Source organism: Stegodyphus dumicola, chromosome 12 (genome assembly GCF_044657685.1).
Source record: "Stegodyphus dumicola isolate Sdum_Otavi_A_Nest chromosome 12, ASM4465768v1".
Classification (NCBI taxonomy): domain Eukaryota; kingdom Metazoa; phylum Arthropoda; class Arachnida; order Araneae; family Eresidae; genus Stegodyphus; species Stegodyphus dumicola.
In genome coordinates this window covers 6,875,673-6,903,144 of record NC_140779.1, presented here as the reverse complement: position 1 = coordinate 6,903,144, position 27,472 = coordinate 6,875,673, and positions in this window count along the sequence as shown.

The following is a 27,472-nucleotide window of genomic DNA, read 5'->3' as shown; positions in this document are numbered from 1 at the left end:
TCGCGCTTTCGAGAGATGAAAAACGCAATTTGAATTTCGTCTATCGGCCCATAAGAACAGGAGATATAGAACTGTCCCCCCTCCCCTTTTTCCCACGCAGTATAAATCTGAGCTTCCGATTTAAGCCGTTACACAAAAATGTTTGTTATATCAATTTGTGCAACTCTTGTTTGAAAGATGAGCAAAAACTTGTAGTTGGTAGACTAAGATGTGTAAATAATAAAATTAAGATTAGATTGGATTGGATTATTCAATTATGGCAAAGCACACGAGGGCTATCTGCCTAAAGGGAGGGATGCCTTCGTGGAGGACTGTCTAAGGGAAACTGGATGGTATACACGTTACACATGGGAAAAACCACGAAAACACCCATGCAGCCAGCCCGTTCGCGGGATTCGAATCTCGGACCGAACTACCAGTGTTCAGCGTCTTTACCGCTCGGCCGCTGGTGGGCCAATGAAATTAAGAGTAATAAATGTATGAATTTAGACCAAAAGTCATCTTTTGTGAGAGATCGGCTTTTTATTTACAGCTTTTAATTTATATCCGTACGTATAATATGTAATATGTAGTGTTATATGTTTATGTATATATGTGTGTGTATATGTGTTTTAATTAGGTCGATTTGTACGGAAGAACATGTCGCAAATGTATGCAAATATTTATGCATTCAGTCTCCAGGTTACGTTGTATTTAGCACTAATGTGCACACGTAACCAGTTCTCAGGTTTTTATGTATTTAGGTATTTATTTACTATGCCTTTAAGTGTATTTATGTGTGTATTTATGTGCGTATTTATGTGGTTAATTAGGTCGGTATGTACGAATGAACATGTTACAAAAGTATGCTAAAATTAATGTATTCAGTATCCAGGTAACGTACACAGTACTCAAATGCACACTCAATAAGTTCTCAGGTATTCATGCATTTAGGGGTTTTTTTTTTTATTTTTATTATTATTATTATTATGCATTTGAGTGGCACTTATGCACAATGATATCAAACGAATGAATTACTGCTTCTGTTCGGCCATGTAAACTTTTATTGGAGTTCAATATACGCTGGGCCCGGACACTTTGGACGGGAGTCCACCCCGTTGGCATTTGGTCGGCATGACTGCTGACGGTACGGTCCGGGCGTTGGGACAGGGCGTCCTGTGCGAGGCTCGCATGTAGCCCCTAAAGCCGGACTCTAGACAAGGGAGGACATGGCGCTATACCAATTGACCATCATGGTAGAGGGATGGTGCCCACGCCCTCCGTCACTTATCACTTTATTATCCGTACGTAAACTAAACGTTTGCGTCTGAGGCTTTGTATTTACAGCTTTTATTTTAAACTCTACAAGCATTTGTAGGACAAACGGAAAAGCACAAATCATTACAATGTCAGAGACGCAATAATGTGTGTTCAAATGAAAATCGGGCCAATACACGCAGTCGAGCGATCAAGTGAACACTGGTAGTTTAGTCCGAGGATCAAATCCTGCGATCCTGTTTTTTAGTTCGGACGCCACTATAGTCATTAGGGTTTTCGTTGAAGCGGGAGACATGAATAACGAACAATGTCCCCGCCGGGACTCGAACCTGGACCTCTCGAATACGCGCCGAGTGTGCTAACCGTTGCACCACGAAGGCATGCTGGAAGTAGCGAGAAAATAACTGTACCGTACATTTCCATTTAAAGAGAAATGCAATTCTGTCAAAAGACATTGAGAAAATTGTGAATGAATTTAAAGCTAATAAAACACTAAAATCTTTAATACTTTAAAAAAAATCTACGGTATTCATATTCCTAATTATTTTAAACTGAAATATATAAACTATTTTATATAAGTAAATATTCAAAAGGCCTTAAGAGGGCTAATACACCTTTAAGCCCCTTATTATCTTCGAATATGTGACGGTTGCAAGAATTGGGATATTTTATTTATTTTAAAAGCAATTACATCCAACCTTTTACAGCTGACTACATACTATAGCTGCTTTGGAAACTAGTAACCAGAAAGTTTGTATTGCCACACACAGTTTTGTAATTTAATCCGCTTTGTGACAAAATCTTTCGTTCTATTTCCACTTTGTTCGAATGATATTTTAAAATGGCTAATAGTACATATTTAAAATTTGATAGAATTCTTTATATGGACACCACCTTACCCAAAAGTCGGATAAATATTTTAATATTAAAAAATTTTATGCACGAAATCAATACAGATTTTTTAATAAAATACATTTTATAAACTCAACTCCAAATAAAATAAACATTTAACATGAAATTCTTATAATTTTGGGTTCACAGTAGTTTACAAATGTTATGAAAGCTATATATTAAATATGGAATTAAATTATACAACAGAACTGTGTAAGCAAGTTGGAAACATGACGAAACATTTTGTCAGAAAGCGGATTAAATTATAAAAATATTTGTGGCAACACAAACGTTCTGATTATTATTTCAGAAAGCAGCTATATTATGTACTCATCTGTAAAAAGTTGGAAGTAATTGCTTTCAAAATAAATAAGTTATCCCAATTCTTGCAACACTCACATATTCGAAGATCTTCTGGGTATTGAGGTGTACGAGTCCTCTTAAACGGAAGATAGACAAAAATTTAGCTTACTTTCTTAATATCATTTCCGAGTAAGTATTGTTTCATGCAAGCGATTAAAAAAGGACTTCTACTTTAAACTGAACAACGAGAAATAAATTAACTCAGGTAATATATCAAAAAATTTAGTTGCACTCTTTCTACTGCAATCGTTAATGTAAACTTATTTTCAGAGAGAAACTTGTTCATATATTCCAAAAAAATAAAGGACATTATACTATTTTTGTCTTTTTTTTACTTTAGAGAAAATTGCTAAAAAAATTGCTCTTTAAATTACTATTTACGCCTCATCTCAGAAAGAAAAAAAAACTTGAAAGAGAAAAAATGGTTTCCTATAAAATGAATTTCGACAAGTTTAGAATAGGTATTAATCGCTTTGTCACATTTTCTTTCTAAAGGTGAAGGTAAAAAGAAGAAAACCTAAGTGAATTTTAGTTTCGCTGATTGGTTCTCCAAATGAAGACGCTTGTACTTTAAATTTTCTATTTAATCTTATTTTATTTTCATTTCCTGTAGTCGTGAATGGATTAATGAACCATTAAAGCATTTGGTATCGAAAAGTGCGTAGTTGTGCGAAAATTGCATACAGTCGCACTCTTTTCTTCTTTTCCTTTACAGCAAAACCTATTAAATAAATCTTTTAATTTTAAGAAAGGGGCTTGGCTCAAATCACTCAGAAAATTCAGTAACATAAAACACATACGTGGTATTTATGTATTGAAAATTTTGCTACCTACATTTCCCATATCGGTAAGTACATTTTACAAAATGTATTAAATAAATTTAAATCTATAAATTGTAGATCAAACGAGTATTTAATAGTATGACTAATAAAAAAGTGCTTTAAAATTTAACTTTTAAAAAAATTTAGTGTTTAAATTATTTTTTATTTTCTTCATTATACATTTTTACTTCCTTGTAACGAAGCAAAGGAAGTATTGTAATCGCAAATAATTCAGGATATTACATTTTAACGAAAATATCCATTTTGACAACTATCGAATGCATTTTAACCCTGTTTTTTTAGCAACATCTGTACGTAAGGACAGAATAAAGGGCTCTTTTTCATAAAACATATTATCAAATTGATTTAAAATGGATTCAGCAGAGATTTGTTTCGTGGCGTCTGTACGTACGTATGAATTTACCTCGCATAACTCTAAAACGAATAGCCTCAGGTATTAGGGTGCCCAATTGGCAAATCCTGATGGTGGAGAATCATCATACACCACCTTTTTAGTTCGGGCGCTACTTTAGAGTATCTTAGAACTTTTCGATGGCAAAAGTGAATGAAAAATGAGCAGGCCCTCCGTCGGGACTCGAGTCTCGATTTCTCGAACATGCACCCAGTGTGCTACCATTACACCACGAATGTCTGCAGAAAAGGAGGGAGAAAATATCTTATAAGCTTAGAGTTGGATTCACCAACTAATAGCCATTTTATCTTCATTCTAAATAAAGCGATATTTGCATGGTCCCTTAATCTGTAGCACACTTGGCAATAGAAGTAAGAAGCACGCCTTCTGGACGACGATTCGTCGAAATTTCTCTTTTCTCTTTTGCAGCGTCCTCACATTTCTCACCTAGAACACCCGATAGTTTAATTACGAACCTATCAACATTCTCCCCGTAAAATCGAATAAGAATAAAAATTTAAATTTCAAGCAACGCAGAAATGGAAAAAAAAGAGAGAGAGAAGAGTATAAATTCTTCTCTTTCTTCCAATGGAAGAAAAGAGATTACACGGTCCAATGATGAGTATTCATTTCGATTTCTTTGTACTTTTCATAATCTCGAAAGCAAGCTACGGAAGAGAGAAAGTAATAAATAAATGAAAAGAAATACAGAAAATGAAGAATTGTAAAAACGGAATCGAAAAATTCATTCCGCCTGAAAGAATGAAATGGCGGTGAAACGTTTGATAAAAGGGCTAAAAGGTCATAGAAATGAAATTCATATTCTCGGCGCTATTACTCTAAAGATTTTTGTGGTTTTTAATAGGGCGTGTAATTATTAATGCAATGGTTTTTCTATTTCTTTAACCTTTAAAAATCTCCTTTTTTTATCCTCTTGAATGGGTAATTAAGTTTTGATGTTTCCGTTCTTCAAGCATAAAACGGAATGATATTCACCAAGAGATAAAACTATCAGATAACAAAGTTTCTTTCGCTAAGTTTTTTTCCCCATGGCAAAATACAACAAATTTTCTAAATCCTGAATTCTCTGGATTAGAGCGAGTGATGAAAATTAATTAAAAGATATTTAAAAACTGTTCTTTTATCGCAATGGATTTAGCGATTTGAGATTTACCGCACCGCTAAACATCGTAAAAGAGAGAGCGAAATGCTAGAAAAAAAAAGTATTTATCTTTATTGTTCTTTGTCGACGATCAAAATCTCTAATGCAAATCTGATAATTTGGAAATTTCTCTTCTTCATTTAAAAAAAAAACCCTTCATAAACAGCCTGATCATGCTAGTTCGAATCTAAAGATTATTTGTCTATTTGCTCAAGCGCGTATGAACACTCACGCAACAATCAACTAAAGAAATTCATGTTTTAAGAGTTTACTTAATTTATTATGCACAATTTAAAGCAGTATCCTTTCAATTAAATGCCATTTTTTATAATCAATGCACTGTTATTGTTTTTCCATGCACAACCATCTTTCTTTTATATACGTAAGAATAATAGAGATAAATCGATGAAATCGGAATCAATAAAAATCGATTTTCCCTTTCCGGTAAAAAGCACATAGTTTTAAAAGTGTTTTAAAAAGTGCATTTAACTACAGCAATTACATTTCACATGATTTTAAAGCATTGTTGCATTCTGCGACTTTGTGGATTTGGAGCAACTGATTATAAACACTTGATGAAGAACCAAAACACAATTGATTCTTCAGTTTTACACAGGGCGGTTCCAAAGACGTGTTATGGTCATCGAAAAACGCTGAAACAATCATCAACGCAGCCTTCAGGCTGTAACGGTGAAGCCAGCTTCACGGCAAAACATTATTTTAAGGATAAAACTGACTCATTATTTGATTTATTTTGCTAAAAAAGTTTCTTTTTACAGTAGTCCTCAGCATTCAAGGCAGTATAATCATTTTCTAGTGAAAATGTTTCATTTGTAAAATTTATAAAATCTTTCAGTTTAAGGGGACTCGGTACCTTTTGAATGATTTTTTTTTATTTAAGCACTTTCATCTACTTTTTATGAATAATATTAAGTGGTTTTACGAGACGAAATGGTTTTAAGCTGAAAAAAATTATTTTTGCTATTAATTTTTGTTTAATTTGAATTTAAAAAAAAATTCAACAATTAAAAATTCTTTCTTCTTCCCCAATTTTCAATATTTTTGCTTCAATTTTTTTATTGTATTCATAATAGTGTAGTAGAGTAGATAAATTATACTTAAAATGACTTACAGCATAGATCTTCATAATAAGTATGATTAACTTCCAGTCACAGATGCTGCAATAATTTCAAATCAATAGTTAACCTTTTCCCGTGGGCTGGGAAAAGTCCAAGGCATGAAGGGGGGCATATGTCCCATAATCGTGTAGCTAATCTTTACTTTATTTTCATTGTATATCTTATTTTTCTACTTAAGTTGCTTTATTTTTTCCATTTAAAAAAAATAAAAAGTTTTTTTTCTTTTAAGTCAAAATTTAATCATAAGTAGTAGTTTAATTTTGAGCATTGCTGAGTTTACCTAAAATAAAAAGGTTATAATCTTCTGCAATAATCTGCTCTTTCAAGACCTAGCGCGAATTTGCTACTTCGTCTTTGAGTAGGGTCTACCAGTTTATGTTTTACCATTTCTGTTTTTAAGGTATAGTGACTTTCATAGGTTCCGTCAAAATAGCTTTAGGTGAAACGATTGTAAAGACATTAGGCATTTTTTGAAGCAGGAGTAAATGAAAAATGAGCAATGCCTAAGTCGGGAATTTAACCTGGACCTTTCGAATACGCTGTGCTACCGTTACACTATGAAGGCATGCAGAAAAGAGGGAGAAAATACTGAATGAAATCTTGTTAGAAAATTCCATTTTATAGATGCTTCAAGGACATTTACTCATAAGAATTTTGCCAATTTTGTAGATACATGCAACATTATTTTTTTGTTCTTGTTGTTTTCATCAAAGCTTACGGTTTATTAAATTTTTCCCTCTTACCAAATATTTTTCAGGTACCACAATTTTGTTAATTAATTCTCTAGTGTTAATTTTCATAATTCCATATTTTTTGCATGATCACTTTTCCAATTTCTTGTGCTTCTTTTGCCAATTCAGGAGTCACAAACTTAAGGAATATCAATTAGATTCATTGGCTGAAGATCGGTGATTTTTTTCTTTCTCTAGAATTTTAGACGGTTTTGCTACAAACAATTTGCAATCAGTTCATATTGTAATCTCTTATGGAAGTAAGCATGTCAGGGGAATTACAGAATTAAATATTTATCGAATAAAAAGGAAGTGTATAAAATGAATAAATTAGAGGTTAGGTTAGGTTAGGTTATTTAATCATGGCAAAGCCTCGAGGGGTATCTGCCTAAGGGGAGGGATGCCTTCGTGGAGGACTTTCTAAGGAAAACTGGCTCGTATACACGTTACACATGACGAATACACCCATGCAGCCAGCCCGTTCGCGGGATTCGAACCTCGGACCGAACTACCAGTGTTCAGCGACTTTACCGCTCGGCCGCTGGTGGGCCGAATAAATTAGAGGTATACCTTCAACAAAGAATTCACGTCTTCAACAACATTATGAGAATTCTTAAAGAAAACCTTATATCTTCCATAAATGTAATTCTAGTGTACCATAAAGTATAAAATATATACAGAATATTGTTGTATCATCAGCATCAAGGACGAAATTCTGCAGATATATTTATACAGTAACTCCGCAGAGATATATTCTGTTTAGAATTTCGCTCTTTCATCAATTCCCGTGACTGAAAATACAATTGTTTTAGTTATATCCGTGTTCTTTTTAGTTCTAGCTGTCTTCCACAGAGACATTTCCATAAGGTTGAAAATATTTTTTTTTATTTCTCTGCCTTCTCTGCCAATATCACTTAGTGAAATATAAAATAAAAGTGCAGTTTGGATTAAAAATTCTGAAATACATCTTTATTTTAGAAAGTAAGCTATATTTATGTTCATATAAAAATATATACCGAAATTTAACTACATTGCCTTCTTTATTCATAGAACGTTTTTAAGATTTCTCATTTGTGTGGTTGTTACAGGAGTTTGAATGTTTGATTTTGATGCTAAAATTTATTCTCTAGAACTATAAAGCATAATTATTTCACCTCAGCCTAACTTTCACTCTTCAAATCAGAGTCAGTTTAATTTCATTCATCAAAGACCAAAAACAATTTGCTTTAATGTTGCAATTATTTATTACATATTTTTTAACATTTGTTGTTGTTTTTCTTCTAATATATTAACTGTAAATAGCTGAAATATAACAAAATTGTTTATATTTAATTGCTTAATTCTTACATATTGCGTTTATCAGTGCATTATTTATGCAGAAATCATTGTTGTATGTGGTTGCAAAAAATAGGATTATGAAGTTTGCGTCACAACGTTTTTTCTTCGAAGAAAAATGGTGACTCAATTAAATACATCACTTATTAGCACGTTTTAACCCTTTCCGGCACGCTACCTTTTAAAGTCAGAGTTTTGATTTAAAAAAAGTTAGGCAGTCTAATTAGGCCTAGAAGAGTACACAAGCAAAATTTTGTCAAGATAGCACTTATCGCTTTAATTCTGTGGTTGTGCCCTAAGGCGCACACTGATTGAATAGAGCTTCGAAAAGAGTGCTGAAACGAGCATTGCTGTCAATGAACTAACCGATGAGATGCGGAGGAACAAAGAATACAGAGTCTCAGTCGTCCTAGATGATCGGTGAGCCCGGTCTGGGCACACCTAGAGTTCGCTGTTTGATTCTAGGCAAGAATTCAAGATAAAAATTTTAAACTAATATAGAATAAGAAGACTAGCATACAGCCAAAAAATAACATAGAAATCTTTTCGAATAATTCCTTTTATACTCTAAAAAAATCTAAAAGATTTCTTTGAAAAAGGAGGGTCTTAAAAAACTAAACATGGCTAAAATATATGGATTGGTTTGTGTTGAGCTGCCATCTACTATAAATAAAGAAGGTTCAGAGTAACCTATAGTAACCTGTAAATCCTTTTTCATTCAATTTTACTGTGCGTACAGAAGGGAATTTTAGGTGTGTCCAGATCGGACATACTGTGCCACAAAGGGTTAAACTGTTTATAAATTGCCTGTAAAGATGAAACCTAAACGTTTAGCGACAAGTTTTGTACAAGTTATTATTTCTGTCTAGAAATTTCATTTCATAAATTACTCATATACTTACACTTTCTTCGCAGTACTGCATTATCAGTTTAAAAAAATAACTTCAAAATTCTAAATACAAACAGAAACATTTACAAGCAAAAACGGGGTACACGATCTTCCATCCGAAACGTCTTGAAACTTTTATTATCAACCAAATATAGAGTTTAATCTTTTTTTCACTTGTTTATAATAATTAGGGCAATTTATTAAAAGGACTGGAATTGATGGAAAACTCTCGACATTTCAGAGGTAAATATTTTATTGCTTCAGTAAAAGAGTATTAATCACCTTCCCGCCACGTCATCCGCACGAGTTCATTGAAAAATGTGGGGTTGGTCATAATGTTTTGGCTCATTAATGCATAAATCAATGTAATTTCTGCTTTATTTTGCTTTTGCTTTTTTCTCTAAAAACATACACGTTAATTATTATAAAACAACATGAGGAGAAGAACTATATTTTGTAGGAAATATTGAAAGGAAATCAAAAATATGTAGAGTAATATGTTAATAATTGGATTTATTTTTATTTGTTCCCAATCATAAATAAGTTTACAAAATTTGAAAAATGAGGGTCTTAAAAACTAAACATGGCAAAAGTATATGGACTGGTTTGTGTTGAGCTGCCATCTACTATAAATAAAGAAGGTTCAGAGTAACCTATAGTAACCTATAAATCCTTTTTCATTCAATTTTACTGTGCGTACAGAAGGAAATTTTAGGTGTGTCCAGATCGGACATACTGTGCCGCAAAAGGTTAAATTGTTTATAAATTGTATTGTCTTGAAGCATCGATAAGTCATACTGGAGAAATTAACTCGAACCTTCAAAATTTTTGAAAAAAACCTAATAGGGTCGTTAGAAAATTAGTGATTAATGGTAAGATTTCATTAAACCTTTATTTATAATTATCAATTTTCCTTTTACTTTACGTTTCGTGTAGTCAAACCTTTTAATAATAGATAAGATTAAAATTCATCATCTACGCGTATTATTCCTCCTTATTGTGTTGCCGTTGTTAAAATTGTTGTTAAAATTGTGCATATAGAAACGCTCTTGTAGCACCTCCCCTTTTGGTTGCAATCGGCCGCACTAAAAGTGTATATATATATATATATATATGTATATAGTGTATATATATATATATATATTAGGTCTTACATCTCATTACTTGTTAGGTTTACAATTTCTGTTTAGATTATATATATAATCTAAACAGAAATTGTAAAGCTAATAATAATATATATATACCTACTCTGTTACTCGGCTCCGTGAGCTCAGTTATTTTTTATTCTCATATATTGGTAAACTGCGCATTTTTTGCTTTAAACTGATTGCTTCATGTTGTTCTTATCTTCCGGTTAAGGTGTTTGTGCCTTTATTTAATCTGGATGCAGTAGTTGTAAAAATGTCAACTGTTTAAAAGTTGTTTAAGTGCGGCTAAGCCTAATTTTCTTTTACTATAGCAGTCATATTTGTTTACATTTGAAACTTTGTAGAATAGTGAATTGAATACTAATGAAATACTGTTTTGTAATGAAATACTGTTTACTGTACCGTTGCTAATGAAATACTGTTTACTGTACCGTTGCTAATGAAATACTGTTTTGTAATTAAGTCATTAGAGTTTACCTTCCGTCTAGGAATGTCTGGTCTATAATAAACAGGAAACCGCAAAGCCATCCGTGTTCTACAATCGAAGTAAATGAAATACTGCCATTCAGGCTAAGAGAAAAAATAATAATAAAATAAAAAAAAATCATATAATTGGATCAAGCTAATTCTTCTAGGTATTTATGCTCCTTCAGCCTACCTCTGAAACTTCATCAATGCATTTTACCTTCCAACGCTTCATTACTTTTATGAGAACCTAATTTTTAGAACATTAAACGAACGAGGTGAGTTTTCCTTTATGAGGCTTCATTACGTAGATGGTGACAGCTTTTGTAATTAATTAAACCGTTTCTTTTTCCAGGGAAGAAGATAGGAGTGATTGTGGGAGAGGCGTCGTTAATCATTACAAGTGTTTCGTACCGATTGTTCTTGCATCTTTTTACTTCCTTATACAAAGTAAAGAAATTATTGTAATCGCGAAATTATCGGGTATCCTATTTCAAATAAAATATCTACTATTTTGACAGCTATCCAATGATATGTGTTTTTGCGTGACATCTGTACCGTAAGGGCAGAATAAAGATCTTTTTTTTCCCACAAACGGAATTATAAAACTGATTTAAAATGGATTCAGAAGAGATTTTGTTCATGACGTAAGTACGTAGATACATACTGTGTCTCACAAAAGTGATGGGACACTTGTGCTTTACAAAAGTAAACTGTAGTAAAATAAATTAAGAAAACATGTAAAAATATTTTGTGGGTGTGTTTCATACTTAAACTTAGTAACAATTATTACATAGCACACATTTTCTCAAAATATTAAAATATTAATTTAATAAAAGTATAATTGTTCAGAATGGAGCAGAAAATGGCTCACATAAGTGATCTCATCACTTACTTTTCCATCAAATATTTATCCAAACATTTTACTTTTTAAAAGGCTTTAATATTTTGTTGGATTTTCTTTTACTTTTAAAACCTGATTTAATCTTCTTGGAATGGATTCGACTAATTTTTTTTTTTGTGATTTCTGGAGTGATTTTACCCCATTCTTCTTGAAGCACCGATTTTAATTGCTGTTTTGAAGAAATGATGTGTTTGCGAATTCTTAATTCCAATTCTTGCCAAATATTCTCTATGGGATTTAAGTCTGGAGATTGTGGTGGTGTTTTTATTATTTCAGGATAGCTATACAGCAGCCAGAGTATAATGTTCAAAGCAATGTGCTTGGGGTCATTGTCCTGGTAGAATTTAAAATCGTTATGAAGGTTCAATTTTCGTGCTGAAGATTTCAAATTTTGATTTAAAATGTCCATATACTTGTACCGATCCATTATACTGTCAATAAAAACAAGATTACCAACTCCAGCGGACGACATACACCCCCATACCATAACTCCTCCTCCACCATGTTTTACTGTTGCCACCAAGTTCTGTTTCCGAAATTCTTCCCTGGGTTTTCTCCACACCAAGATTCTACCATCAGAACCAAATATATTAAATTTACTCTCATCAGCAAATATAACTTCATTCCAGTAATCAGAATTCTTATTTATGTTGGATTTTGCGAAAGCCAGTCTGAGTTTTCTATTCTTTTCACTTACGAAGAATTTTTTCCCTGCTGCTCCACCGTTATATCCAGCAGATCAAATTACTCTTCTAATAGTCGCAGGATTAACAATTACTCCATATAATGCTTGTAAATAAACAGCAACTTTAGGAGCACTCATTCTTGGATTTTTTCTAATATTTCGAACGATAATTCGCTTTATTCGATTGGATAGCTTTGATGGTCGGCCTGGTCTTAATGATATTGAAAACTGTTAAATGACTCAAGTTAACTGTTTCAGCAGATTTTCTTATAGATTTTCCAAGTTCAATATGCAAATTAATGACTAATTTTCGAACTTCAGGCAAAGTTTTTTTTTCGTTGAGCATTCATGGTTGCACAGAGCTAAAAAACACAAAAATTCCAAAACAAACTGGAAAGAAATACTGTAGACGATTTTAAAAATTATTGCCAATTGCTTTTGAGTAAAAAAAAAAGACCCAAAAAATATTTTTATTGTAGTACGTAGTAGTATCTAATGGTGTCCCATCACTTAAGTGAGCCATTTTTTGCTCCGTTCTAAACAATTGTATTTTTATTAAATTAATATTTTAATATTTTGAGAAAATGTATGTTATGTAATAATTGTTACTAAATTTAAGTATGAAACACACCCACAAAAAATGTTTACATGTTTTTTTTTAATTTATTTTATTACAGTTTCCTTTTGTAAAGCACAAGTGTCCTATCACTTTTGTGAGACACTGTATGTATGTATGTATTACGCATATCTCAAAACCGACTAGCTTCAGAACTTTAAAATTGTGCATATAGAAACGCTCTGGTAGAAATTCTCTTTTGGGTTGCAATCGGCCGCACGAAAAGTATGTATATATATATATATACTTACTCTGTTACTCGGCCCCGTTAGCTCAATGCAGCTCCGTGCAGAGCCACTACACCACGAAGGCACGCTAGGAAAGTGAGAATAATAACCTATACTCTTATTATCTATTTCGTAATTTGCAAAATTTAACGAATTTTTTATTAACAAACTGGAAGATTTGAAGGCCACCAGTTGCAACACACTGTACTGAATAAAATACTTTTATCTTCATTGCGCGATTCTGTTCTACTGGAAATTCAAAAGAAATGCTGTTTTTAAATATTTTTAGCCGAAAGTGGCATTTAGCCCAGATGATCTCGAAACGTGTTTGTGCATCTTTAAATGAAAATAATGCCCGTTTGGGCGTAATATAAAATCTGAAAGCTTTCAGATTTTTTTAAATATGTTATTGACTTAAAATCTGAAAGCCGAATCACTTATTCTTCTCCAGCAAAAGCAAATTGTTTGAAATTAGAAATGAAATGCACTGAATGTGCAACTAAGTAGTTTATTCCTATCGATTCATAAATTTAATATTCCAAACGTAGGTACTACTCTCGTGAAACAATATATTCCTAAACGAAAAATTAAATTGTAAAATATAAGAGCTTTCTTAATTTTAATCTAAATGCATAAACAGAATGCAGAAAAAGTGTTTTATTGATAGAGTTCAACCCCGACATACTGCAGAAAACACATAACAGACGATGGTATTGTAGAAACATTAGATTATTTTTTAAGTATGCCCTCGCCGAGTCGCGAACCTGGACCTCTTGAATATGAGCTGAGTGTGCTCACCATTACACCTCGATAGCATGCCGGAAGGAGGGAAAAAATACCATACATACTCCCCCTTTTAAAGCGCGACTGGTTATTAGGGGCATCAGTGGCTAAATCCTGCTGGTGAAGAATCATCATCCAACACCATTTAGTTCGGGCGCCACTGTAGAGTTATTAGTTTATTTTTGAAGCAGGAAACAGGAGAAATGAGTAATGCCCTTTCCGGGAATCGAAGAGGACCTCTAGAATATGAGCCGAGTGTGTTAATCGTTACACCACGAAGGCATGCCGGAACGAGAGAGAAAATATCTTATAGTATGTGTGCAAGACTGCCATCAAACTTATAAATCTCTGTGAATTATAATACAGATAATGTTTTCAAGTTCCGAAGGTAATTTTTTATTACATTGCTTATATTTCGAGTTATACTTTTGAAGATTTGAAAGTATGTTATAAGATTGATAAAGTACCAGTGTCTAAGAAGTATTTGAAATTTAATAGCTTACATTTCAATAATATTTACAGAAATGAACAAAACCTTTAGAAGACTATAACATACTTCAGGCGTTTTTGTTGACGATTTTAAATAAATAAATAAATAAACAGACACTGACTAATCGGACATAATAGAAAAGTCAAATGTTCTAAGAACGAAATAGTGACCCGTGAAAATTTCCCCTGGAAACAATATAAATGGATTTCTTAAGCTTAAGATGGCTTCGGTAGTGTGAGACACTTTAGAACCTCACTTTCCTCTACTTGTGAAGAAATTACCCTGCCACTCCTTGGGGATCAATTGGAAAACTTTTCTCTGCGCCGAGAGACACCGCCGTAAACATCAGATCGAAAAATGCAGCAGAAGTCCCTTATCTAGGGGGCGGATGTAATCTGTAGATAGCGGATGGGATGATATGTCCCTTGATTAGGTACCCTAGGGAACTGAAGGAAGAGTAATTGCCCGGATGGCCGTATATTCGAGGGATCAGCTGGTACTTTCCGGGATGCGTATTGCAACAAGATAGAAGATGAGAACACAGGATAGTGCACCTGGATCTCCGGTTAAAATTTGTACGGGGTTCTGTTTCTTCTCTGATTGTGCAATTCGAATTTAACGGATAGTTTGAAGAGAAGAAAAACTGGGATTAATTTAGAAGAAAGATGCCTTTTCGAATTTGTAAATTGGAAAAATCTTCTAAAGGCAAAATTCATTATCGCGCCGAGGTTTTGAGAATTGTTGGTATACCAACAGGTTAACAGATAAAAAATCTCGATGATCTGGAGATTGCAACTGAGAATCGCAAATCACCGGAGCTAGAAATATTTTATTTTCTAAAGTCTTCACACTAGAACGCAAGCTGCAATGTAAAAAAGCTGAAATCTATATATATAAAGAAGAGTATTTGTGTGTTTGTTCGCGATTAATTCAATTACTACTATAGCTACCTCACCAAACTTTCTACAGTTATTTCTGGGTATTGGAAATGGTTAAGTATCAACAATTTTCTAACAAAATCTGATGTGTACGCCACATGACTTCCTTGTACAGAATATTAAACTATACGCATTTTTTCTTGTATTTTGTTTAAACATATTAGATTGAATTAAACCTACTTCGCCGACAGCGCATAAACCACAATAGAATAAATGCATTCTTTAAAATTCACTTTGTTTACCATGGCGACACTCTGGCGCTAGGTTTATTTAACAGTATTATATTTCATTCATATTATAACTCAGAATGCAAAAAATTTATATCATTTAAAGAATTATCTAATCGTTGCAATATGTTTTATTCAAATACTATAATAAAGCTAGAACGATGTATAAAAGAAATTAAGCAAACAAAACAAAAAATAAACAGTTTTTCACAGACGATTGAGTATTTCTCATTTAATAAATTCAGTTCTCTCTTCACGAGAAGGCAAAAATACATAAAAACTCAAAATATGTTTATTAAAAATTACGAAGTAAATCTTAGACGCTTATTTCCTCGAAAAAATTCCAGAAAGAATTAAGCAAGATTTAATTGGCAATAATAAATGAATGTGTTATCTTTGTTGTTGCGAAGCTAAGTTTCTTTAGATTGGCTACAAATCCACTAGTCTCCTGTTTCAAATGTAAACATCAATGGCCGCCATTAAAAACAGGCTTAGCGGCAATTAAACAACTTTAAAATTGCTGATAATTCTAAAAATAATTCTCACAGATTTAGTAAAGGCATAAAATCCTTAACCGGAAACAACATAATTCAATCATTTTTAAAGCAAAAAATGTACAATTTACAAACATATAAGAGTAAAGAAACTGAGATCACTGAGCCGGGTAATAGAGTGGATATATATGTATAAGTATATTTATATACGTTTGGTGCGGCCGATAGCAACCAAAATACGAGGTGCACATCTACATGTTATAGCAGTCCTATATACAAAATTTCAACGTTCTGAGGCTACTCGTTTTTGAGTTACGCGAGATACGTACGTCCGCACGTACGTAAATACGTTCGTACAGACGCCACGAAAAATTCTCTTCAGAATTAATTTTAAAGCAGTTTTATAATTTTTTTGAAGGAAAAGAGTCTTTTATTCTGTCCTTACGTACAGATATCATGCAAAAACATCGTTAAATTGCATTTGATAGCGGTCAAAATGAATATTTTCGTTGAAATATGCTGCCTGAAACTTTTCGCGATTACAATACTTCCTTTTTACTTCGTACAAGGAAGTAAAAAGAAATAGCTAAAATCAGAGATATTAATTAAAAATTCTAAAATGGTGATTTTCGCAATCACTTCTCCGCGTGGCAACGATCTCGCACGTTGGAGATTAAAAAAAATTGTATTTCGAGATGTTTTGCCACTGTTCGCTTTCAAATCGTAGAGTTTGTTAATATTTCTAAGTTTTACAACGAAAAAAAAAATTAAAATACAAAAAATCTGAAATGTTTCAGATTTTAAATTACGTCCAAAGGGGCGTTTTTTAACATTTTGTGTGTCACCTTTCTTTATTAAATATCATGTTCTTCGCACTTATTCCATAAGATCCAGTTCAACAACAATTTCGCAAAATAATTTTAAAATGAGCATATCTTTAGAATTTCCCATACAGAGACTCACGCGCTGGAGATAAAAATGTTTTTTTTTTTTTTTTTTTTTTTTTTTTGCACAAAGTTGTCATTGCTCGCTTTGAAATCCTCGAGTTTGTTAATCAAAAATTCGTTAAAGTTTTACAGAATAGGAAATCGGTAATAAAACAAATTCCAAATTTCAAATTTGGTCTTCCACTTGCCCATATTCGTTGAAGGATTACATCATTCAAAATTCGATAGCTCTATGTACCGTTATTTTATCACAATGCGAGAAATACACATACATTTATGCAGATTTCTCATTATTTAATTTCTTCAAATATATAAGCAGGACTCTAATATTTTGTGGTAACAGTTTGAAAAGTGAACCGGCATTTATAGGAGTCCGACGCAAAATTCCAAAACGAAAGTAATAGTCCTTCGGGACTCAAATCTCTTTGGACTAATAAATATAGTATTGCCAAACATTAAATATATTATTTCCGATTCCAAAAATTCTTGGAATGCCATTTTGACAGTTTTCATCTTCGTACGATTTTAATCAGACGAGATATTAATTAAAAATCTTTGAAATCACTCATTTTCGCACTCATTTTTCCGAGTGGCAACAGTCTCGCGCGTTGGCGATAAAAATGCTTTTTTCGAAAATTGTCGCTACTGCTTGCTTTCAAAGCGCAAACTTAATCATAAATTTGTAAATTTTACAAAATCTATATATGTTGTGTGTTTGCTTGGTCGCGTTATTGATTTCTGATCCATTATGATAAAATGTTTTGCCACATTTAATCAAATAAAATTGAATATAATGAAATAATGGATGGAACGTCAGCTTTTACGCCCATTTGATTGGAAAGACGAAAATTATTAAAAACTACGTGCCATTATTTCAGATATAATTAGAGAGAATTGGTTTTTTTTAATCGAAATTTTTATTTTGGTTTCATATTGCATCAAACTGAAAAATGTATGAGTATGAGTATTATTTTTTTTGCATCGTTATTAGAGAAGGATTACAGCGGTGTCATTCTTTTTTGTTGTTAGATGCATTACTCTCAAACTAACTTAAATGGTATCCGTTACTTTCGATAGTACAAAATAAATAAAAGCGCCATTATGTTCTTTTCGTCATTAAATGTATAAAAGCGCCTCTTAAGTAACACATTTATTCATCATTAAAGATTTTTTAATATAATACTGTTCGGTCGTTTCATTAACAATGTGGAAATCATTTTTGAAAAGTTGGAAATTTTTTTAATATGTTCATTCAAAACTTTAGAACGAGATCTTTTATGATTACCAGTTTTTCTGCGCTGACCCTTAATGATACTTTAAACGGTCTTTATTATCACAATAATACCTTAGTCTATTCCTCCCCCAAAAAAATATCATGCTTTTAAGATCATTTTCTTTTGTCAAATATTTCAGGAATGGCAACCTTAAAAGCAACACCTAAAAAGATTTTTTTTTTTTTTTTAAGGACGTTATCCCAGAACGGCTATTAATTTCGATTTGATATTTTGCTTCGATTCACTTTCTGATTTAATTCAAATTTCAAACTTACAGCCCTGTATTATATTTAAAGGAATTAAATACTAAAAACTCTACAAAAATGTATGTATGTTTCTCGCATTGTGATTAAACAACGGTGCCTAGAACCATCCAATTTTGAATGACGTAATCCTAGTGCGAATATGGGCATCTGGAAGCCCAAATTTGGAATTTAAAATTCTTTTTTTTTATTTCTTTAATACTTTGTGAGACATTAAAGAATTTGTTATTAAGAATCTCAAAGATTTCAAAGCAAGGAATGGCAATACCGTACAGAATTTTAAAAAAAAAATTATTTCCAGCGCACGACGCTGTGCATAGGAAATTCTAAAGACAGGCTCATTTTAAAATTACTTGCTGTTGCTGTTGTATTGAAGTGAATTTTATGGTTTAAGTGCGAAGAACATGATATTTAATAAATAAAGATAACACACAAAACGTTAAAAAAACACCTCTTTGGGAGTAATGTAAAATCTGAAAAAGCTTTCAGATTTTTTTTTATGTATAGCTTATATTTGCATGTACATATTATATTAATGTACATATTTGCATGTACATTATATGTACATAAATTTACTTAAAAGGCTAAAACGTTCTAAATCATTTTTTCGCATGAAACGTTCAAGAGATTTAACGGTCCACACTTTTCGTATAATACGATAAATGTCAAATGTAAAATAGCTTGTTATCACCTGAAAGCAGAGTTCCTGAATAATGGCACCTAAACAGTCTTCAAAACTCCCGCATACTAACACAATTTCTTGTCTAGACATAGCCGTTTTGCATCACTCGTAACGCAGCAAAAGCATTACTTCACTCAAATATAAACCTCTGATGTTTATCTACTGATTTTTAATTTAAAGTTAATTTTAAGTTGTACTACTTTCCTATCACCCTTGCTTTTCATGCCAGAATGTAAATGAGATAGACTTACGACATTATTCCGATTAAAGTAGAAAGAAGTGCTATTTAAGCAAGAGTTTCGGAAGTTAGTTTTACAGCATGTCTGCCTATCCCAGGTCATGCTGTGCCGTGATTATTAGCGATTTCATTGCGTGGCGCTGAGTGCTTCTAGCCATTTAGCCTTGTCTTGCCGTTTTTTCTACAAACCAGAGCCTTTTCTTCGCGTTAACGTATTGTATGAGCAGTTAGGCTAATCTACCACATTTGATTGTTCATTGTTACGTATTTCTGTTGAGCCAGAAGTGCTTGGCTTGTGTAAACTCAAGGTGGGTTATTATTAATATTGCGTTCGAATAAATTTGTTTCATACACCTTTCTTCTGACTTTGTTTTGTTTCACAAGGTTAGAACATAATTCTTCAATAGTCTTTTTAAAAGACTATAGTGTATGCTCCCTAACAGAACTAGACTTTATAAACTTAAATTAAATTTCAGTTAAGATCTACGGAGTAAAAGTTTCAAAGATTTGAAAAATATGATGAGTTGTTTAATCACAATAAATGAGTACTGCCAACTTTCTGGCGTGTGTATATCTTTATTATATGCAGCTTAAGTGCCTGTTTGTCGTCGATAGTTTATTGGTAGCTTGCGTAACTGTACTCGCCAATGGGGTGAAGTTGCCACGGCATTCTTATAATCCATATACACTGATACCATACATGCAGTTAATTTTAGTTTTATGGGCTGCCCCTTTAAGATCTTAAGATCACTTCATGATCAGTTTCATGGGAAGCACTCCAGAATTCTTACCATACATGCAGTTATCATTGTTTTAATTAAATTATCATGGTATTTAAGAACATTTAAATATTTTTACTTCAGACAATTGTTGTTTATTATGCATTTAACTATATTTACATATGAATTACCCAGAAACTTGCAAGCGTTGATAAATTAAAAGAGACGAAACCAACTAACGAGTTGTGCGTAGTACATCTCATCAGGTAGGTTTACCCAAACACCTATGCTAAATATCCTTTCGCGTAAAGAGTTTAAAATTTTGCCCGATTTTATTCCGACATTGTATTTTAAACTGAATTTTCAGCTTTTTGAAATGGTTTACAACTGAACTCAAGAGTTCTTAAAAGAACGGACGTAAAATTAAAAATAATGGATCCTCTGCAAGGCGAGCTTAAAAATGATGGAAAGATCTACACAAGAAATGTTGTGTACAAAGAGATCTTTGACATGTGAATTAACATCTTATTCTTTAAATCACCTTTATTTATTGAGCTAGCGGTGGCTCTTAAGGAAATGTACTGCCAGTGGTTACCTCCATTGCACTCTACTTTAAGCAATTAAGCAAGTAGAAGGGAAAAACCCCGTGGGGCAGTAAGCAAAAGGCGTCCTCGCCTCCTGCCCTGGTCAATTCAGTTTGAATTAGCAGACATCTTTGCACAAATCATTTTAATTACAATTTATATTATCTAGAACAGCGGACATTTAGTGTGACAGCCGGGCTTTCTAGTATATATGTAATAATAAAATTCCATAGTCAAGAATACAATTAAAATTCTAACTGTATATTCTTTTCATTTTTAATGGCGACGGTCTCTTATTTGAAAGTACGTGGAATTAAATCCGCAGCCCCGTAGTCAAGTTGTTTTTCCTGCCATTTTTACACGTACAGTTATGGAATGTTCTGGAAATATTTAAAGTGAACTGGAATGGCTGACGAGGCTGACGTCATTTCTTGGAAGCTCCGCCTTTCCAGAGGCTATAAAAGGACTCGCAAAAGAATATCGGGGTCTTTTCTTTAATGTAACGATGCAGTAAACTTCATACAAAAAGTTATTAGTAATTCTTTTTTATTTACTCCGGAGATCGGATTTTTGTAATTATTTCTCCTGAATAATAATAAATGGATCCTATTTTTTAAACTTATCGTCTGATAATTTAAGCTACGACTACATTTATGATTCTTTACCAATCTATTTATTCCGGACAAAAGCTGGTACACCATATATATATAGAGAGAGAGAGATAAAAGTTTTCCCAGGATTCGGGGATGATGCTGATGTGCAAGCCTTTGCAAGCTTTTCCTAGAGATTTCTACTAGAATAATATTTGTTTTAGCTACAACAGTGGTTTCTTTCCGTTATTATATTCAAATGGAAATTTTATTTTATTTTTTCATATATCTTATTCATATATCATTTTCCTGAAATTCTGCCAAAGGTTTACAACCGTAAAGAATAGCTTTATTAAATGTAGAATAGTTTATACCATTAATAACATATTCAAATAAAGCGGCGTTTTCAATATTACCTTTAAAACACATAGTTTTAATTACCAAAAAATATTCATGTAGCGATTCTGTTTCCTGCATATTACGTTTCGATAATAATTCGTGTAACTGAGCAGAGTTATACTGAACACCATATTCATTTACTAATAAAGCCTTAAGTGCATTCCACGAATTAATTTTTGTTTCACTTTCAATGAATAATTTTGCTTTGCCAGTTAAAGATCTTTTGGCGAATATCAGTTTCTGTAATTCATTTAGTTTTAACAAATTAGATACATCCTCAAAGTTTTCAATAAATTTGTCAACAGAATTATATGGATTACCATCAAATTTAGAAATCAAACTTTCAATATCATTAAAATTTATATACGCATTTGAAAACTGTGAAAATGGGAATTGACCTGATGACTTATTAATATTTTGTTTTGGCTCATGATCTTCATCAACAGCAGCAAAAGAAGAGTCGTTGAAAATTGGAGCAATTGATGCATCGATTTCACTATTAACAGAAGTATTTCTTCTTTCATCCAATATTGCTTCATATTCCTCTATTTGTTGTTTGTAATTTGATCCCGCTTCTGACACCAATTTTGTGGGTTCTTTAGTTTCGAAATCGCAATTCATATTCAAACAAAACACATTTAATGAAACATCAATACATCTATAAGATCGTTCATCTATTAATACAACATCTATGACACCATTTATCTATTAATACAAGATCTATATCATCTTACATCTCCTCTAATAAAACAAAGTGGCGAGAGTTCTATCAATTTCACTCGTGCAGTCAACAGCTAAAAATTAAACAGCGCGCGAGGAAAAATATTAAGCTACGGATTTAAAATCCCACATATATATACATATATTTTGATTGTACTCTTCTTCAAGTGCCTTGTATGCACATGCATATTTCTTTTTAGCATTTTATAAATGTCATCTGCTCAGCCGGGGATGCCTAGGGCTGCGGTCTGGCAGCTGGTGGTTGACTCCCACCGAGTTGGCAACCAATTCTGCATGGATATAGCTATACCTGGGTCGGAAGCCAACTCAGCAGTTACTCCACTTACCACTATACCATCTGTGCGGGAATGATTAAACCATATTACTATCCATGGATCGTTCCACCTCTGAGTGAAGGGTGCAATTAAAATAAGCAAATCTGAAAGTATATTATCGAGTAACTGATGCTGGATTCCTCGATCGCATACTCCGGAGTATTCTCGATCAAGGAAATCCCCACGGTATATTTAATCGCAATTAAGTTACTTAATGCACTGAATTTCAGTATTCTTATAGGATTAGCTGGGCATGATTTTAGATTAGTTTTACAAAAAAAGTCTCAGCTTTCAGATTTTACATTACGCCCAAAAGGGCATTTTTTAATGTTTTGTGGGTTACCTTTATTTTCTAAATATCATGTTTTCCGCACTTAAACCATAAAATTCATTTCAATAGCAATACTGCAAAATAATTTTAAAATAAGCATATCCTTTGAATTTCCGATGCACAGTTCCGCGCGCTGGAGATAAGAAGGTCTCCCCCCCCCCGTAGAATGCTGCCATTGCTCTCTTTTAAATCTTTGAGTTTGTTAATCAAAATTTCGTTAAAGGTTTACAAAATATTAAATCGATAATAAAATAAATTCCAAATTTAAGCTTCCATATGCCCATATTCGAATGGAGTCATACGTTGTTCAAAATTGGATGCCTCTAGGTACCGTTGTTTTATCACAATGCGAGGAACATACATACATTTATGCAGATTTCTTCATTATTTAACTTCTCTAAATATGATACAGGGTTCTAATATTGGGTGGCAACAGTTTAAAATGCGAACCGATATTTAACGTTTTCAACTCAAAATGCCCAAACTAAATTAATAGCTCTTTTGGGCTAATAAAAATAATTACAACCACTTTACTGATATGCTTATAGTATTCGCTTAATATTTCCATTTCACATGCGGTAAACATTTTCCACCCCTCGCAAAGAAACGACTCGAACTAAGTCAAGAAAATCTCTTTACCCTTTTGCCAGAATATGTATAGAACGAACATACTCCAGATTCTTGAAATTTTTTAAAATTTGCCACGCTTTGCAGAAATACTACTGCAAACAAAAACCCGAAACATTTCTATCTTTAATATTCCGGTCTAGCGGGTCGAAAATCTCTCCTGACAGACGTCAAAACGAGAAGGAGGAGAAGAAAAAGAGCAAATATCCAGAACATGTCTCCTGTTCGGGAGTGGATGACTTGAGGATATTTTGGTTTGGATCTTTTCGTATTCAGATCTGCAAATTTGGACACCGCCGCGTGCGAGTGCAAAACGTGTGAGGACAAGATTTGCCAAGAGGACCGAAGAGGCTGATATATTCGCCCTTTTTGGGACAGAGCCAGAAGGCGAGCTGTGTTATTTATTTTCATGTCAGGACATACTGTCTGCTCTTATATTCCTACACATCTATGAATTCTTTAGGAACTATTGTAAATGCTTGCTAAGCATTATTCAGCGTCTTATCAGTTGCATTTCTTCCCAGGAGATCTCTTCGAAAACGAATACTGCGATTCTATATCAACTACATGTTGATAGTTTCGCTTATGCAATTTTGAGATGACACACTGATCTTACTAGTGACGGCAATGTCATTTATGTCACATACAAATAAGTGCCATTTCCTCTCCTGACGTGTTTTAATCTTCGTATTCAGAATAAAATGTCATTTTTTGTTTATACGGTTTTTGGCTGCTGATTTGCTAAAATACCTACCATATCGTAAGTAACGCTTTGTGAAGGTAAACTGCAAAGATACATTTAATAAATAAGAAACAGTCGAAATTCGAAATATATACCTTTCTTTATAAATAAAGTATTTCGATGCATAAAACTGCTCTCACTTGCATTATTATTTCCTTATACAAATAATGTATGTTAAATGTAGTTTACAAATATATATATATGCTTTTGAGATATATGTTAACTTTTATACGGCTAATACAGAAGGATTTTTCAATGAGTGCTCAAACCTTAAATTTTACTTTTCGCCCCACTCGGCAAAAAAAGCATTGAAGATGCAGAAACAGAATTTACGTAAGGGGACTCATACACCGTAAAACGCATAAGATCTTCGAATATGTGACTGTTGCAAGAATTGGGATAACTTATTTATTTTAAAAGCAAGTTCTTCCAACTTTTTACAGGTGACTGCATAATATAGCTGCTTTCTGAAATTGTAATCAGAAAGTTCGTGTTGCCACAAATATTTTTATAATTTAATCCGCTTTAGGATAAAATTTTTCGTCATGTTTCCATCTTGCGCGCACCGTTTAAAACATTCTGTTGCATAATTTAATTCCATGTTTAATATATAGCTTTTATAACATTTGGAAACAACTGTGAACCAAAAATTCTACGAATTTCACGTTAAACTTTTATTTTATTTGGAGTTGAGTTTACAAAATGTATTTTATTAAAAAAATCTGTAATGTATTCGTACATAAAATGTTTTAATATTAAAATATTCATCAAATGTTTGGTTCAGTTAGAAAATGGTGCCCATATACAGAACTCCATCGAATTTCAAGTACGTACCATTGGCCATTTTTAAAATATCATGCGCGCAAGGTTGAAACATGACGAAACATTTTGTCACAAAGCGGATTAAATTACAAAAATATTTGTGGCAACACAAACTTTCCGGTTACTAGTTTTCAAAGCAGCTATATTATGTAGTCAGCTGTAAAATGTTGGAAGCAATTGCTTTTAATATAAATAAATTATCCCAATTCTTGCAACAGTCACATATTCGAAGATCATAAGGGGTTTAAGGTGTATGAGCCCCCTTAATTTGTTTACACTTTACTTTATTAAACTGAATAAGTTTCAAGTGTAAACAGATATAGCTATTATCTGTAAACAAAAATTAGGCTCAGCCGCACCTAAGCAACTTTTAAATTCCTGATAATTCTACAGCTATTGCATGCAGATTCACTAAAGGCATGAAAACCTTAACCGGAAAATATAAATAACATAATTCAACCATTTTTAAATTTAAAAAATGCACATTTTATCAGCATATAAGAATAAAAATATTGAGCTCACCAAGACGAGTAATAGAGCGATTACCGTATTTGACGGCATATAAGACGCACTTTTTTTCCTAAATTTGGTCTCGAAAAAGTTACCTGCGTCTTATACGTGAAGGACACAGTCTTTATACGTGAAGGTAATTGCATTCAATAATTGTTTATTTGGCTTTTACGAAACGTGAGAACTAAAAGAAACCACGCTATTGAAACTTTTTTTCCTTGTGTGTGGCCGTCTAAATAAGGTTGCGTCTTATATGCCAGTGCGTCTTACACGCCGTCAAATACGGTATATATACAGAGTGTACCGTAAATGTTGCGACAAAATTCTAGGGTAGGTAGGGCATATCATAAGGATTAAGAATTGCATAAGAACCTACACTCGGAAATGTCAGGGGAACTGGTAGCAGAGGTAGATGGGAAAGGTTCATTTTTTTGGGTTCATTTAATTATGGCAAAGCACACTAAGGCTATTTGCCTAATGGAAGGAAGGCCTTCGTGGAGGACTTTCTAAGGGGAACTGGCTCGTAAAACAGTTACACACATGGAAAACCACGAAAACGCCCAAGCAGCCAGCCCGTTCGCGAGATTCGAACCTCGGATCGAACTCCCAGTGTTCAGCGACTTTATCGCTCCGCCGCTGATGGGCCGAAGATGGGAAAGGAAACAAGAGAGTGATTAATGTTAAGCATTTATCGGACATGAATACAAATGGTGTTTCGACAGCTTGAATGTCACAACAGATGCTCGAAGTCTGCACCTTCAGACGCCAAACATGCCTGACACCGACTGCCCATTGATTGGGGAACATGTTGAAACACACTGGGAGTTCCTTTGATTGTAGCAGCTGCGCAGGAGAGACTTGCCACGACATCCATTTCAGATACAACAGGATCGTGATACACGACACTTTTGATGGCTACCCACAAAAAGAAATGAACCCCAAATCCACCCCAAATTTTGAGGATGAGCTCCTCTAGGAAGGGGTTGATTTCCACCAAACCACACAAGATTTTCGTTTCTCCATATACTTAGAATGCCCCCATGGTACAAAGACACTATACATTTAGAAACACCCATGCCTTCTCCTGGATTTAAACCCGGGTCCTTCGGTATAGCTGTCGGCTGCCCTATCCACAATACCGTCTGAGTGACAATTTATGATTTCTACTTCAAAAAACGTATTTTTAAATATATCCAAGTAAAATCGCATTTTAGTAATACGCAGACAAATATTTACTTCTTGTATATGTTACCGTGAAAGACCGAAATTGGAGAACGTCGACTTTAACCGGAGAATGACAACATTCACCAAATACGTCGGCGAAAGATCGAATATTGCATTACATTCTTGTACATTCGGACCCTCACCGGTGTATGTCGACATACAGATATGCTCTGGTGTAGGTCGAAAAGAGAGGTCATAAAGTATCATAATAGTTTAAGTTGTTGCAATAAATAAGATTTGAATTACATAATTTAGTAAGTTTTTTTTATTACTATTATTTTATTTTATTATTTAGAACTCATTTTCTCATTTTTTACTATTATTTTATTTCTCATTAGAAAACTTCTATTATTTTCCTTTCTCGTTTTGAATGTACAGTGTGTTTTAAGTTCTTATATTTTCAAGTTCTTATTTTTAAGTCTCAAGTGCGTTTTTTCGCGACTGAATTACGGAGAAGAAAATATAATATTCTTATATGTTCCACATTC